Here is a 16,471-nt window from a genome sequence, read left to right as displayed (position 1 = left end):
GTATACGACACCACACATTCGATAAAATGGGTCTAAGCATTGTGGGACTTAAAATCTGTGGTAATGAGTCACCTAGACTTAGAACTGCTATCTGCGGCAATCAGTCCCATAGACTTAGAACTGCTTAAACCTAACTTACCCAAGGACATCACACACATCCATGCCCAAGGCTGAATTCGAACCTGCGACCGTAGTAGCAACGCGGTTCCGAACTGAAGCGCATAGAACAGCTCGGCCACACCGGCCGGCCCACACATTCGACTGACTCATCTTGCAGAAACGCTAATATTTCATCTACCACTTCCATCCCACTCTTAGAAGTACCTTGTGTTTCTGTCTGGAGAAACTGTTGTAGACATAATGCAATGTTTGCATTGTTTATCGTTTCTATTGCTCTGCTTTGTAACAACACCACTAACACTGTATCACTGTTGTGAGTTACTCGTCCACTTATCAGTTAAACGACACTCCGTAGCCTCATGCCGTGCTCACCATTGGCTACATCCAGACCCGCCCCATGTTGCCATTAGCAGTCAATATCATTGTTACACGGTAGACCGTATGTGGGGCGTCGAATACTGTAAACATCATTGGCCTTTTGCGACCTCACACTCAAGGGGTTCCTTGTAAGACGGCTATGCAAGGTCCAACCTAATGCATAGTTCATAGAACAAGCTGTTTTGTAAACATAAACAAAGCTGAAGTTAGCTAATTAAAGGCCCTATTTTTTTCAGAGAGAGCTTTACTTGCTCGGGATAAATATTTATTTTAGTGATATCATACAAAAGGCAAAGTATTTGTTTGTGTGTGAAATCTTATGGGACTTAACTGATAAGGTCATCAGTCCCTAAGCTTACACGCTACCTAACCTAAATGATCCTAAGGACAAACACACACACCCATGGCGGAGGGAGGACTCGAACCTCCGCCGGGACCAGCCGCACAGTCCATGAATGCAGCGCCTGAGACCGCTCGGCTAATCCCGCGCGGCAAGTATTTGTTTATTAAATATATTCCCTTGCATTGTGAAACATTCCTTTTTTGCGCGTTAAACCTTGTGTAGTTTAACTACAAACGACTTTGTTCGTCGTATTTAAAGAAAACTGATAATTTGTGTCAACAAATTTTTTGGACATACAAAACCAGCCTCAACTAAAACATTTGGATTTTAGCGAGTTTAAAAATGAAAACTAAAATTATTTTTAATTTAGCAAAACTTGTTTGGAGACTTAACTATGAGATGACGTCCGTTTCCATTTCCCCTTTTTTAAAATTACATATTTGTTGCCAACTCCCACGTACTCGATGCTACATAATCACTAAAGCCGATGATCGTTGGGAACCTTGCCATAAAAGCTAATACAGAAACGTTGTGATTGTTATTACTGAAAATAATAACATCAATTTTAAGTGATGTTTACAGTCCGATATAATAGAAAATATTTATCTCGGTCAGAAGAATCTCCAGGGAGTATCGAGTATTGTAAAGAGAGCGGGAAAGCTTCTAATGGTAAGTTCGCGTGCCGCTCCTTTTGTGCGCTGCCAGCAGGCACCTTTTCTCTGGGATGAGAGTATATTTATTTTCATCTCTATCAGCCAGAGCAATAATATGGCCTCGAGGAACTAATTTTCTCAACGCTCCACAGTGCATTTGTGTCGTTGGGAACTAATGTTCCATTCAGTCAACGAATGTATACAGTAGACTGCTCCAATAAACATAGTAGACCATGATGAAAATTTTAGATCGTTAAAATGGGAAAACGAAGATGGAATGTGCTTTGAAGGAACCCCTTGCGTTTTGCTGAAGACATGATTTCTTTGTCTCCAGATCAGATAAATGTCAACAAGAATTTTTGATAACGAAATAGCAATTAACGTTAAACACAAATTACAGTGGGCCTAAAAGAATTTACCTCGAACATTCGAAGAGAAAATTAAAGTAAAAAATAATGATTTTCTGTATTTAGGGTAGCAGGGACGACGGCTGTGTGGACAGGGAAATAAATAAACAGAAGCGTAGAAGTGGCGTTTAGTCCGTTCGGTAAAACAATTGTGTTTTCGAAAGGGGCAGCCCGAACAGGCAAAAACAACGGTTAGCTGCTAGCTTATAAAATATGGAGAGCTTGTTAACTACCACCGATATGAACTGTTGTGAGTCGTCGGAATCGACGACATGCACCAAATGGTGGTCCAAAACCCAATCACTAGAACGAGAAATATGTAGTGTTGACTTTCTTTGCCCACAGGTGAAAATCAAAGCTGCAATTTAAATACAATGAAGAGCCAAAGAAACTGGTACACCTGCCTAATATCGTGTCTTATGACATGATTTCTTTGTCTCCAGTACCCTGCGAGCACGCAGAAGTTCCGCAACACGCCATGGTACGGACTCGACTAACGCCTGAAGAATACATACTTAACGTGTCACCTTACAGAGTCGTCTCTCGACGTATCAGGAGTCCCATTCCATTCCAATAGCACACGTCCCACGCCATTACTGAGCTTCCACTAGCTTGAACAGTCTCTTGCTGACATGAAGAGTCCATAGACTCATGAGGTTGTCTTCATACCCGTTTCCGCCCATCCGCTCGATACAATTTGAAACAAAGACTCGTCCGACCAGGCAACATGTTTCCAGTCCACAGTCCAATGTCGGTGTTGACGGGCCCAAGCGAGGCGTAAAGCTTTGTGTCGTTCAGTCACCAAGGGTACACGAGTGGGCATTCTGGTCCGAAACCACACATCGGTGATGTTTCATTTAATGGTTCGCACGCTGTCATTTGCTGATGGCCCAGATCTGAAATCGGCAGCAATTTGTGGAAGGGTTGGACTTACGTCATGTAGAAAAATTATCGTCAGTTGTCGTTGGTTCCGTTCTTGCAGCATCTTTTTCCAGCAGCAGGGATTTCGGAGATTTGATGTTCTACCGGGTTCCTGATGTTCGCGGTCCACCAGTGAAATGGTCGTAAAGGATAAATCACCTCTTAATCGCTATCTTGGAGATGCTGTATCTCATCGCTCGTGAGCCGACTATAACACCACGTTCAAACTCACTGAAATATTGATAACCTGCCATTGTAATGACAGTAACCGATCTAACAACTGTGGCAGACACTTGTCTTATACAGGCGTTGCCGACCGCTGGAAGATAGTTCGAAGCAAAAAAAGTGTAGTAAATATGGGCTCTGAAATGTATACCGTAAGAGCTATGAGCACGTCTTTGCTTTAGATAATGTGAAACAAATCTGTTCTACTGCCAGATCTTTGAGTTCCATATATTGAGAAGTGATAACTCTGAAGAAATACATTTTATAGCCCAAGTTTATTTGACTTTTTTGCTTCGAATTATCTTCCCTGTCACATTCCATAATGTTAATACACTCCTGGAAATGGAAAAAAGAATACATTGACACCGGTGTGTCAGACCCACCATACTTGCTCCGGACACTGCGAGAGGGCTGTACAAGCAATGATCACACGCACGGCACAGCGGACACACCAGGAACCGCGGTGTTGGCCGTCGAATGGCGCTAGCTGCGCAGCATTTGTGCACCGCCGCCGTCAGTGTCAGCCAGTTTGCCGTGGCATACGGACCTCCATCGCAGTCTTTAACACTGGTAGCATGCCGCGACAGCGTGGACGTGAACCGTATGTGCAGTTGACGGACTCTGAGCGAGGGCGTATAGTGGGCATGCGGGAGGCCAGGTGGACGTGCGGCGAATTGCTCAACACGTGGGGCGTGAGGCACACAGGGACAACACCCAGAATCGTGGTATGGGGAGCGATCTCCTACACTGGCCGTACACCTCTGGTGATCGTCGAGGAGACACTGAATAGTGCACGGTACATCCAAACCGTCATCGAACCCATCGTTCTACCATTCCTAGACCGGCAAGGGAACTTGCTGTTCCAACAGGACAATGCACGTCCGCATGTATCCCGTGCCACCCAACGTGCTCTAGAAGGTGTAAGTCAACTACCCTGGCCAGCAAGATCTCCGGATCTGTCCCCCATTGAGCATGTTTGGGACTGGATGAAGCGTCGTCTCACGCGGTCTGCACGTCCAGCAGGAACGCTGGTCCAACTGAGGCGCCAGGTGGAAATGGCATGGCAAGCCGTTCTACAGGACTACATCCAGCATCTCTACGATCGTCTCCATGGGAGAATAGCAGCCTGCATTTATGCGAAAGGTGGATATACACTGTACTAGTGCCGACATTGTGCATGCTCTGTTGGCTGTGTTTATGTGCCTGTGGTTCTGTCAGTGTGATCATGTGGTGTATCTGACCCCAGGAATGTGTCAATAAAGTTTCCCCTTCCTGGGACAATGAATTCACGGTGTTCTTATTTCAATTTCCAGGAGTGTATCTCCTATGTGAAAATACTACCTAATCTACAATGCAGATTTTGTCTTCTTTATCACCAAATTTATGTATTGTTAAAACTGACAGTAGTGAACAAAGCAGTTGACATCAACATTAGTGAACATGAAAAGCAATTGTTCCTTAACCTTATTCGGTAAAATATTACTTGATCATTATTTTCGGTCATTACCACAGTTTTAATTTGACTTCATGATTTATTACGAGTGTAACGCGTCACAATTCTACCTAAATGTGTGTTCAAAGTTGAATATAAAATGCTGCCTCAACTTTGCACGGAACGATGTGAATTTCTGGATCATTACTTCCGTAACAAGTTCTTTATGGCCTATGGGTCTGAGGATGCTGTTAACTTGAATGTTCTATAAAAAGTGATGTATGTACGTAGTTCGAATTTTATTGAGCAATTTGGTTTGTCCTGTAGTCCTGTTGCCCGCAAAAGGATTAAATCGGGGGGATATGAACCCCGTTCCTGCCGAATGGAGGTCCAGTGTAGCAGTAACTTCCATCAGCATGTTGTAATGTCCAGCCGCACATTTGGAAAGCGTGATACAACTCATACGAGTGATATATCTCGTTTTCCTCTAGTTGACTTAAGATGCCATCTACGAAGATTTCGTTGTAATGTGAATGATAATCCTCCATTGAGTATATCTGTGACATTCAGCATCTGCGTTTCTTTAGAGAGCCATGATGCTTTCAGCATTCACAGGGAACCTGAAGATTTCGTTGTAATGTGAATAATAAAACTCCATTGAGTATATCTGTGACATTCAGCTTGTGCGCTTCTTTAGGGACCGAAGTTACTTTCAGTATTCGCTGGGAAATTGAATGCACAATATTGTCAACGGATAGTTAAGAAACACTGCTGATGAGAACATGACTGTATGTTTCACAAACGACGGAAAAATTAAACTCCGAACTCTAAGGCGAGCTCAGTGTCTTACACAATATCTCACGTCTAAAGTTCTGCTTTGCTTGTAAAGATAGGCAGTGCACGCCCTCTGTTAAACGACTGTTGAGGAGCGTGCATAGCGTTCGATGTGGACAACGCTAAGGTCCGAAAGCCTTCCACACCTCGCTGATGATTAGTGGACATAAGCGGCAGGCTTTGTTCATTGTGCTGGGGTAACAAGATGAGTGGCTGTCGCCTTTTTTGGGACTGTAAACATCAAAGCTCCGCCTAATTGAGGTTACGTCTGCTTATATGGAGATCTTCGGAGGTAACACGACCTTTCAAGATCGTAACACCTCCCTCTAGAAGCATGGAAGCTATTGCCTGATGTCTTCACATCCTTCCTAACATACTGTGCCCCATTTTCATAGTTTCCTCTCTTCGTCAATCCAGCGGATAACGAATTTATTGATTATTTTATCAATCCATCTAACGTTCAAAATCGCTCAGTAGCACCACACCTAATTCAAAACTCTTCTTTTCTGATTATCTCATAGTCCTTGATTCACTTCCACACAATGCAGTGGTCAAAGCGTACTTTTATAGAAATTTCTTCCTCGAACTAAGGCCAATATCTGATATTAGCAGACTTCCTTTCGTGAGGAATGGCCTGCCGCGGTGGTCTACTAGCGGTTCTAGACGCTCAGTCCGGAACCACGCGACTGCTACGGTCGCAGGTTCGAATTCTGCCTCGGGCATGGATGTGTGTGATGTTCTTAGGTTAGTTAGGTTTAAGTAGTTCTAAGTTCTAGGGGACTGATGACCAGAGATGTTAAGTCCCATAGTGCTCAGAGCCATTGGAACCATTTCGTGAGGAATGACCTCTGGGAGTGTGGTCTGCTTCTTACATACTCGCTGATTCATACGTCGTGCATAAATTGCTTCGCATCGGCTACTTCGTGATAACAAATTCTATGATTATCGTGGACCTCATTTCTGCTACTCCTCATTGCTTTCATCATTCTTCGGTTACTTCTCAATCCATAGTGTGGGCTGATTGACAGCTCGTTCCATTTGACAGGTTCTACAGTTATTTTTCATATTCACAAAGGATAGCTGCCTCATCATCGAGTTTTAGCATTGGCATCGTTCAACACTGAATTTTAATTTCCTTCCCGAATCCTTGTGTTACCCCATAGTTGCTTCTTGGATTACACAGTCGGGCGAAACATTGCACCCTTCCTTACACTATTTTTTTTAATCTGTGTACTTCGTTCTTGTCATTCTCCGTAGCTAAGTATTCAGTGCGGCTGTCTGCCATGTGGTGGACCCAGGTTCGATTTCCAGTACTGTCAGCGATTTTACCTTGGTGGTAGAACTGGTACGGGGTGCACTCAGATCTTTTGAGGCAAACATAGAAGCTACTCGAGAGAAAAGTAGCTGTTTCTTGATCAAAAAGCCCGAAAAAACAGGGAGAGAAGTGTGCCGACCATATGACCCTCCGAACTGAAATCGATGTCGCCATTGGAAAAGGATGACACGGCGAACTGTCGGGGCTGATTCGCCCGTCTGTGGCCAGAACGCGGTACCTGAAACTTTTAAAACTTCGAACTTGGTCTTCCATTATTATTTTGGCCACAAAGCTCTTGTACATGTTCTTTATTACTCACCTTTTCCTATACATTGCAATTATTTTCTTGAGTATTGCACCACTTTACATTATCGACCCAATTTTCTAATTTTTAGAAAATCCTATAAAAGAATCTTGGTTTTTCGAAGACTTGTTGTCATTATCAGCTTCAACGTCAGAACTGCCTCCCTGTTGCCTCTACGTTTCCTAAAATCAATCAGATCGTCTGCTAACAGATCTTCATATTTCTTTCCCACTCTCCTATAACCCCACTCACTAAATGTAGAGTGCAGATATTCGAGTAAGACTGTGTCACAGTTGTTCTGTCACCATCGTATTTCTCGAATACGTACCATCAGAATAAGGTAAGTGACTTTCTAGCGCGTGCATATGTGGATATTCATGTATCTCTCATGCAGAATGCGGATGGAAAAGGACAGGAATTGGCCATTATGGGTACCGTTAAAACCTTCACCATTCATTGTGCAGTGACTTGAAGTGATAATGTACGGTTCATGCTGACAGGCTTCGAATGAAAGTTATTTTCATAACCACAATGGAGCACGGACTTCGTCTTCTCTTAGGTTTGATAACCATCCTCTTCAGACAGGTGACGCTTTGTTTTATGGAGGATTTGAGTGAACTGCTTCCTACGCTCATCGACGCTATTTGCTTGTCGTTAATTTTATTGCATTCGAAAATAATATTGTCAGAAAAAGTTCTTGTTACGTGACATTCCTACCACTGTGCATATATTTACACAAAACTACTGTTTACCAAGTCAAAATTCAAGTAGAAAGTGATTTTTGCATTTGTTAAGTCACTGTCTTCATAAAATAAAGTAGAGCTTAGTTCCATTATGAGACGTTGCGTAGTTTTGAGCAATAATAAACAAAAACGTTAAACACGATTCACAGAAAAAGTGGTTGTCGTATCATTACTGCTGTGTACATTAATTATGGATTGTAATAGCCTTACATCCCTGACATCCGCGTGTTCTCCACTATGTACCTCCACCTCAGTTAGCAGACGCTGAATGATTCTACCCTGTTCACTGTTTATCATTGGCATTACGCGTTTATACACCAGTGGTTACATGTTTATGGATGCGCGCCAACATCACGATTCGCAAACAAACGATTGGTGTCCCTTATAACTTCCGACGTTTATTTATTATAGAGCAACAAGTCACATTACCATATTTGATGTGATAATTACCTTTATTATAGATGCATAACGAACAACGACTAACAACTGCGTACGAAATCAAATTAATTTAAAAAATCCCATTCAAATGGACGACAGAGACAATAAGACCATGATGTACAAGTTTTGTTGTTTCCGCTTGAAGTGTAACTTATGTCTGTAGTCATTGTTTGAAAGTACCATTACAAAAAATGGGCAGCTCACTTTGTTCTGATGAAATTTATACAATTATTTTACTTCAGTAACCAATGTCTATCAATATATGCGTATGAATTGTATCTATTTGTATTTAAACCATAATGGATATTGACTTGTAAATAATAGATGTCAGCTATCAGTCGTCCTTTTCGGTATTTTTATACTGAAATATTTAGATCGATACAAACAACACTTCAAATTCGTGTTAGCAAGCGTGAAACTTAATCCAAAAGCGTTAACATCGCGTTGCGTAACAGCAACCGAAATACGAATTTACGGCTGCACGCAGTTGACAAAAAGGACTAAAAATGGTTGTTCAACCGCAAATTCCACAGAAAAAATTAAACCATTTGTCCTCAAGAAAAATTTTGCGAACTCATCGATTATCCGTCCAACTCAGAATTAGGGAACGTTGTACACAAATACTTGTAGTGTTACTGGAACTTTTGGTTTCTGCGTCGAAAAAGAATCAACAAGAACAAACGTTCGACAGTGCTCTCATTGTAGAACACCGCGCCAGCTTCAACATTGCCATTTAGATGTCATGAATGCTATGGACTTTAGTATACCTTGTCATGGACCATCTCCAGCAGGGTTGACCATACGTGATTTTTTAATTAACTTTAAAATAAATTTTGGTGGAGAGGAAATTTCTTTTTCTAATGAGTAAAAGAAATGTCATCTCTTTAATATAAATGTATTCAACTACAACAGCGATATTATAGCTAGTAAGGTTTTAAGAGGAACACGAATTTGTCTATTATTGAAGAGGATTTGAGGCTACTTTCAGTCAGAAATTTGTTGAAAGAATCATCAGGACATGTAAGTCATGAACGACTACCTAATATTGCTCAAGAGTTTGGAGCCCTTGTTAGGCAAAAAATGAGAGCATAGAGCAGAGACACACAACAGCAACGCCAGAGAAATACGGAGACGCTCATGAAATTGAGCACAGGGAAGCAAAAGCAGAAACACTGAAATCAATTTACAAATATTCTTTTACAAACGAAACCTCAGAAGTATGGCGGCCTTAATTCTCATACCACTTCAAGATGAGTGGAATAGATACCGGTGTCAGTGACTCTGAGAGACAACTGAATTATTGAAGGCGAACGGAACTCCAGCATGCTATGTAATCTCTACTAAATTCTGTACTGAATTTGCAGCTGACTTAGCCCTTGTCTTAATGTACCGAAAACTGCCCGAACAAGAAACCGTGCCAGTGGCTAGAAAACGTCACAGGTCACACATTCTATGGAAATGTAGCAGTAGCCATTCATAAAACTAGAGTTCGATATCCTTGATATACATTTGTTGTAGAATTTTAGCTCAAATTTAATGAGGTATTCGAACAGAATTATTTCCACCAAGGATTCCGGAAACATCGATCTTGTGAAGTGATAGTCGCACTTTTATCACGTGATACTGTGAAAAATCATGGAATCAAGGCAGTATGGTACATGCAATATTTCGTGTGCAGCCTGATCGGTGTATCAAACGAAGTAGATTTCTTGGGATGGATTTCTTGTTCTCTGTTGGAGAGTCATTGAGTGATGCATAGGTGGCTTCTAGTGTGTTCCGCAGATAAGTGTTAGAGCCCTTGCTGTTCATTTTGTGTATTAATAACCTAACAGACAACACAAATAGAATCTTAGACTTTTCGCAGGTGATTGAGTTGCCTATAGCAAAATTCTGCTTCATAAGAAATGCACTAATAATCAGTCAGAACTCAATAAAATTTCGAAGTGGTGCAAGGACTGACAACTTCCTTTATTTGTACAGATGCGTAAAACTGCACTGCACACTGCAAAAAGAAAAAAAAAAGTTGGCTCCTATGATTACGATATCAGTATGTACAACTGGAATCCATCAAATCGTACTTGTATCTGCCAGTAACAATGTATAGTGAGTGGAATGGAAAGATCGCGTAGGCTCACTCCTAGATAAAGGAGGTACCAGACTTCGCAACGCTGGTAGAATTATGAGGAAATTCAATCAGTTTGCACAGGATGTTTCTTAACGCTGGTGCGACCTATCCTCAGTACTGCTCAAGTGTAAGGTATCGAAAGTAAACAGTATTAACAGCGGATACTGAAAACGAAGGACAGCTCGAATGTTCGCGAGTTTGTTTGATTCCTGGTAGAACACCACGGAAATACTGAACAGAAGGAATTATTAAGTATTAGAAACTATTCCAAAACATCCTAGTTAGAAAGATTCAAAAACCAACTGTAAATGACTTGTCTACTAAGCGAAAAGAGGCGAATGCTTAAATTGCAATTGCGAATCCCAGTCCGGCTTCTGGAGCAACGGCCGACAACGTTAAACGCCAATCTTCAGTAATGGGACTATCCTTCTGCCGGGAAATGGTATCAGTAATGCGGCTAGGTTTTCCACATCGTGAGTCTTCGGCCTACGACATCCATCCCTCCTTGAATCTCTCGTGACTCGCGTTGACACTTGGAACATACTTTCCATGCTCTTCGTACACACGTGTCACACTTTGATGAATTTCCGTCCTCCGCGTTCCTTCCACTGTCAGAAAACTGAATACATCCGTTTCCTCTTATTCTGAAGTCTCTATTCATCTGTTTTCAGCACGACTGAGTGCAGTGGACGTTCGACGCGTACAGATGATCACTCTGTGTGCATCCGTGACCCTGTAGCTTCGAGGTATGGGCTTTAGTGCACTGAGTGGGATCACAACTTCTAGGCAATGCCATTTCCACAACTTTACAGCTCTTCATTTTACATCCCCAGGCACGATGCTTTTTGAATGACTCCAGTTTGAATATACAGCCACCTTCCGTGTGACGTCTTAGGAATTGTGAAGATAAGATTAAATTATTATACCACACAAAAAGGCGTTTAAGCAGTCGTTATTCCCTCACTCCGTACGCGACTGATTGGGGAAGAAACTGGTACAATGTGTTAAACCATCTGCCATGCAGTGCACAGTAGTTTGTAGCGGAAGGATACAGAAATACAGGACATGGACAAAAATATGGGAACGCCGAAAACAAACTACCATGCCTAATATGGTGTAGGAAAAACTTTGGAATTTTAAACATATTCCAATCGCCTAACCAGTGGACTAATAAAGTTTCTGTATGGTTTTAAAAGGTTACTTATAACAATCTTCATGCAAAACAGTGGCATATTCAGGTAATGATAATGGACGTGGCAGGCGATTCCCCCCCCCCCCCCCCCCCCCCATATATCCTACTGTCCGAAGTAGACCCCAAAGGCTCAGTAATATTGAGATCTGGCGCATATGGTGGCCGAAGCAAATGCAACAATTCATCCACGAGCCCACACGCACGGTCTTAGAAGATGCGAGCAATGTGAACAGGGGCCATGTCATCATGGTACACAGCGCCACCACCAGCGAACCAACACTGTGTCATGAGATTGACCTGTTCAGCCAAAATGGTCACGTAATACTCGGTAGTAGTGTGACCCCGTGGAATACCTTGATATGGCTATTCAATCACGGAACCACCGTCATGTTGCACTCTTGCCAGGAAGTAGTCTGCTTCGTAGGCTTGGCGCGACGTAGATCACAAGTAAACTCGGCCTGAAGTTGGCAACTTTCTTGCATTGTTGCACGGTTCAGGTTTTATGGATCCTGCTCCACATTGCCTTTTATGGGCATATGTATCACTGATGACTGAGTTTGGAATTCTAACTCGTCCTACAGCTTCCTGGTTATGGAGCTACCTTCGTGTTGTCTTGGTGCTGACGAGATGGTCGAGTATGACATTCTGTTCTGCAATGACTTCCGCACGTGTCGGCCGTTTATTCTTCATCCCAATCTGTTGCCGTCATTCAACGCACACTTTTGTCCGCGTTGTGAGTTAACAGGTGTTGTTCTTCTTCTTTCCCCGTATGTAGATTGTAGCCTCTTGCAACATCAAACCATTCGGCTACCTTGACTACGGAAGGACCTACCGTACGTTCACCAAGAACTGCCAAATTTCAAATTCACTTACCTCCGACATAATGCACTCACGTCTTGACAGAACACTGTTCTGACAGAAACGGACATTTGCAGCGTATTGAGGACACTGAAGAGGTGCTGTCACCGTATAAATACAACAGGTATCGTGCAGGCTTGGCAGGCCTCTGCATTAATATTGAAGCATCCATTTCTCTCCGCTTTTCCGTTGTTTTGTTTAAACCATGTAAGTGTAGAGACTGTGTGCTACAAAAGTATCGGTTAGCTTGACAGATATATTTAATGTTAAAATTCATGGAGAATGCGAACCAAAAACAATCAAGTAACATGTCACATAACCCTACGTGTGAAGATTATATCTGTTCTTTCGGACATATTTATAGTTAAAGCTCACCGGCGATTTGACCCTCTTCCTCTGTGTGGATGTACAAACAGTGCCCGAACTCTTACGGGAATCGGCGAAAAAGCCGCGAGTAATGAGTATAATGGGCAGGGGCACTACGAATATAGTGCGGAACAAGATGTTGGGAATGTGGGTCTCACGGGACCGGGGATAGGAGTCTCGGCAGTCGTTCAGATGGACAGAGCGTCTGCCATTTAAGCAGGAGATTACGGGTTCGAGTCCCGGTCGGGGCACAAATTTTCAACGCCTGTATGCAGCTAGGGATATTCATTTCATGGTAATTACATTACCATATGTCTGAGAAATAACCACGATGAGAGATTCAGGCAATTTAGAGCCGATAGAAGAGGTTATCGAATATCGTTCATAGCAGACATCATTTGCGAATGCAAAAGAAAGCGCGAGAAGTGATGTACGTGAGTGGCTATTTTATTGTACTAGAATTACGTTAACCAGCACAAATCTTTCCACTTCAGTACGTCTTTATTATAAAATTACGTTAGTTAATATATTGCAGGAAGCTGTGTGCTTACATTCGAAGATTTTGTAATTCTAACTGCGTTGCTTCTAACGGAATTGCTTCAACATTAGTTCCATGATGCTACCTGAACAACTTTCCTGTAGTTCGATTAAGGCTTCGCCGGCCTCTGTGACCGAGCGGTTCTAGGCGCTTCATTGTGGAACCTCGCGACCGTTACGGTCGCAGGTTCGAATCCTGCCTCGGGCATGGATGTGTGTGAAGTCCTTAGGTTAGTTAGGTTTAAGTAGTTCTAAGTTCACGGGGACTGATTACCTCAGATGTTAAGTCCCATAGTGCACAGAGCCATTTGAACCATTTTGATTAAGGCTTTCTCTTTTCAGCAGAATCGATTTCAGAACGGCTCGACTCCGCTTCCATTCACGGGCCTCTCTCTTTGCCAACTGAAGCCCTGTCATTGCGCTTCACTTCTGAGAAATAATTTAACTTCTTGCGGCGGAGAAGAGAGAGAGACTGCAAGACGAAAATTAATACGTCCCTCGCAAACGAATGGCCGCAGAAAGCCGATCGACTTAACGAGCGTGCGAGCGGCTGTGGTGGGTGCGGCAGCTGGCGGAATAGTAAACTTTTCATAGCTTCCTTTATGAGCTATCTGCTTAATTGGTACTGGGTCCGCGCAGGAGCAGACGGTGCGCAGCGGTACGAGTGACAGGCCAGAAATACGGCCCCGGCGATTGCTTCCTGCGGATCTGCATCTCAAAAGGCGCCTTCAGCGTCCCGTCCCGTGTACACCGACCTCCGCCACTTGCTATTAGCGTGCGTGGCGGGCGGCCTGACGTCGGCTCCCCGCTGCTGCGCCTCGTAAATCTTCTGGCAGCGAAGACCACCGCTTCCTTGGTCGGAGCCGCCACTTCCGACTTACAGTTCCCTTCGCTTAAATTTTTCTTCGAATTTACAATTTTGTGCAATTATTTACCTTTCATGTATGATCACAGCAAGCCATAAGTCTTTTCTTTATTGTGATTCAGACGAGACGTTTTAAAAACTTCATGTGAATCGTTGTTTAAACTCAAGACAAATGCAAACACACCTACTGTTATACTTTTCGTCCCAGTCTCTTTCATAAAATATCCCTCTTTTCTTACTTCTATTTCCGAGAGTCCCTTTCTGCCACCTGGCTATTTGCTTTTGCAGATTAACGTTTAACCATCGTGCAATCCATGTGCCAACATACACGCTCCAAATTTGGCTATAGCATTGAAGATGGTATTACTTGTGATACGTACGCACAGCGTGTGTAGCAGCAGATCCAAGCCATGGAAAATCAAAATCTTGATTTCAACTCGTGGATTAAAATATCTGTAATGGGTGAAAAGCACTATATTGTATATTTTCAGAATTATTTTATTCACATTAACTAGTTTTCCGTTTACAAGGCCGTAAACAGTCTTTAACTATAGGCTTCATTTAAGTTACAATGTTTGTTTAATGTCACCCTACCGTTGCAACTTTACTGTTCGCTCGGCCAGCTATTCAAGTGTATTGAGGCAACTAGGCACTTGAATTCTTTGCGTTTGGTTTCTGTGTTGGGCAGGTCGTTTGCCGTGAGTCATTGTCGGTGGCACTTGCAGATCAAAGACACCGCCGCTATCGGGAATTACCATCCTGAAGGCCAGATTCCCGAGAGCAGCAAGGTCGCCTAACGATCCTGTCAAGGGATAGGTAGCGGAGGCTGCGCTCTATACGAGTATACCTCCTCAGAAACCTAGCATTTACCAAAGAGAGATAGAAACTTTCGTTAGGACAAGACTCACTAAGAGAAGAAATTTAGAATTTAATATGAGTAGATACTAAAACTGCCAACACCGGTTACCTGGTTTGAAGTTAAGCGTTGTCGGGTTTGGCCAGCACCTGGATGGGCGACCATCCCGGTCTACCGAGGGCTGTTGGCAAGCTGGACACTCTCGTTCCTTGTGTGGCCAATTGAGGAGCTACTTGATTGAGAAGTGGCGGCTCCGGCCATGGAAAGAGATAACTGCAGGAGAATGGTGTGCTGAACACATCCTCATCCCGTGGTCCTATAGTCTGAGGATGACACGGCGGTAGGCCGGTACCGATGGACCTTCAGATGTCTGTTCGAACGAGGTTTGGATTTATAATGTAAAGAAAAGTAATAGCGAAATAAACTGCGTAGGGGATGGCTTTCTCTGACTGTCTGACTCTTCATAAGACATAATGACATGACAGATCGTGCCATTTGCCCCGGATTCTCTCTCACTTCTCAGGCAGACATGGCACAGTTCACAGCTAACGGGAACTTCGGAAATTTGTGTTTCATAGGCCTGACGGACTGAATACGGCATAGCGGTATGCCGTCTTCGTTTCTGCCCAATAAAACTAACATGTGCTTATTTTTTAATATAATTGCTATGAATCGTATTTGAAGCAAATATCGTATTATCGTGCAGGTATTTACTGTGCTACGCTGATGTGGATGTACTAAACTTTAATATACGAGGCGTGTTTTTTAAGTAAGTACCGTTTTAAAATTAAAAAAGGACGTGCTAAGATATCTCAATTATTTAATTTTTTATGAAATCCTGTACCTTAATCTACTTTTGTAGATAATGTCCGTCAATATTGAGGCACTTGTCATAACATTCTACCAGTTCCTGAATACCCTCCTCATAGAAGTCTGCCGCCTAACTTGTTAACCACTGCATTACCACTGTTTTGACTTCGTCATCGTCTTGAAGACGCTGACCGCCCACGTGTTTCTGCAAGTGAAGGAACAGATTGTAGTCAGTGGGTGCACTGGGTGCTACATCGGGACTGTAAAGATGATGATCTAGAGTTTCCCATCGAAAAGATATGATGAGATATTTGGTCTGATTCGTCCCATGCGGACGTGCATTGTTCAAAATGGCTCTGAGCACTATGCGCCTTAACTTCTGAGGTCATCAGTCGCCTAGAAGTAGAACTAATTAAACCTAACTAACCTAAGGACATCACACATATCCATGCCCGAGGCAGGATTCGAACCTGAGACCGTAACGGTCGCCCGGCTCCAGACTGTAGCGCCTAGACCCGCACGGCCACTCCAGCCGGCACGGGCATTCTCTTGCAGCAAAAACGGTGCCCTTGCTCAACTTCCATGGACTGCTGCTTTCATTCTGGTGTGACGTAGGCCACCCATGTTTCATCACCCGTAACAATTTGGCTTAAGAAATCATCATCGTCGTTGTGGTACCGCTCGAGGAAAGTCAATGCATTGCTAAAACGTTTGGTTTTGTGCACATCCGTCAACATTTTCGGTACCCA

At 43.1% G+C, this 16,471-nt stretch overlaps 1 protein-coding gene across 2 annotated transcripts in view; it reads left to right on the top strand.

Moving 5' to 3' along the window:
- LOC126266984 (neural cell adhesion molecule 1-like) overlaps window positions 1-16,471 on the top strand; it is an 801,025-nt gene that overhangs the window by 293,399 nt on the left and 491,155 nt on the right. The window lies entirely within an intron of this gene.

This window comes from Schistocerca gregaria, chromosome 4, assembly GCF_023897955.1.
Source record: "Schistocerca gregaria isolate iqSchGreg1 chromosome 4, iqSchGreg1.2, whole genome shotgun sequence".
In the NCBI taxonomy this organism is placed as follows: Eukaryota; Metazoa; Arthropoda; class Insecta; order Orthoptera; family Acrididae; genus Schistocerca; species Schistocerca gregaria.
This window is presented reverse-complemented; position numbering and strand designations above follow the sequence as displayed.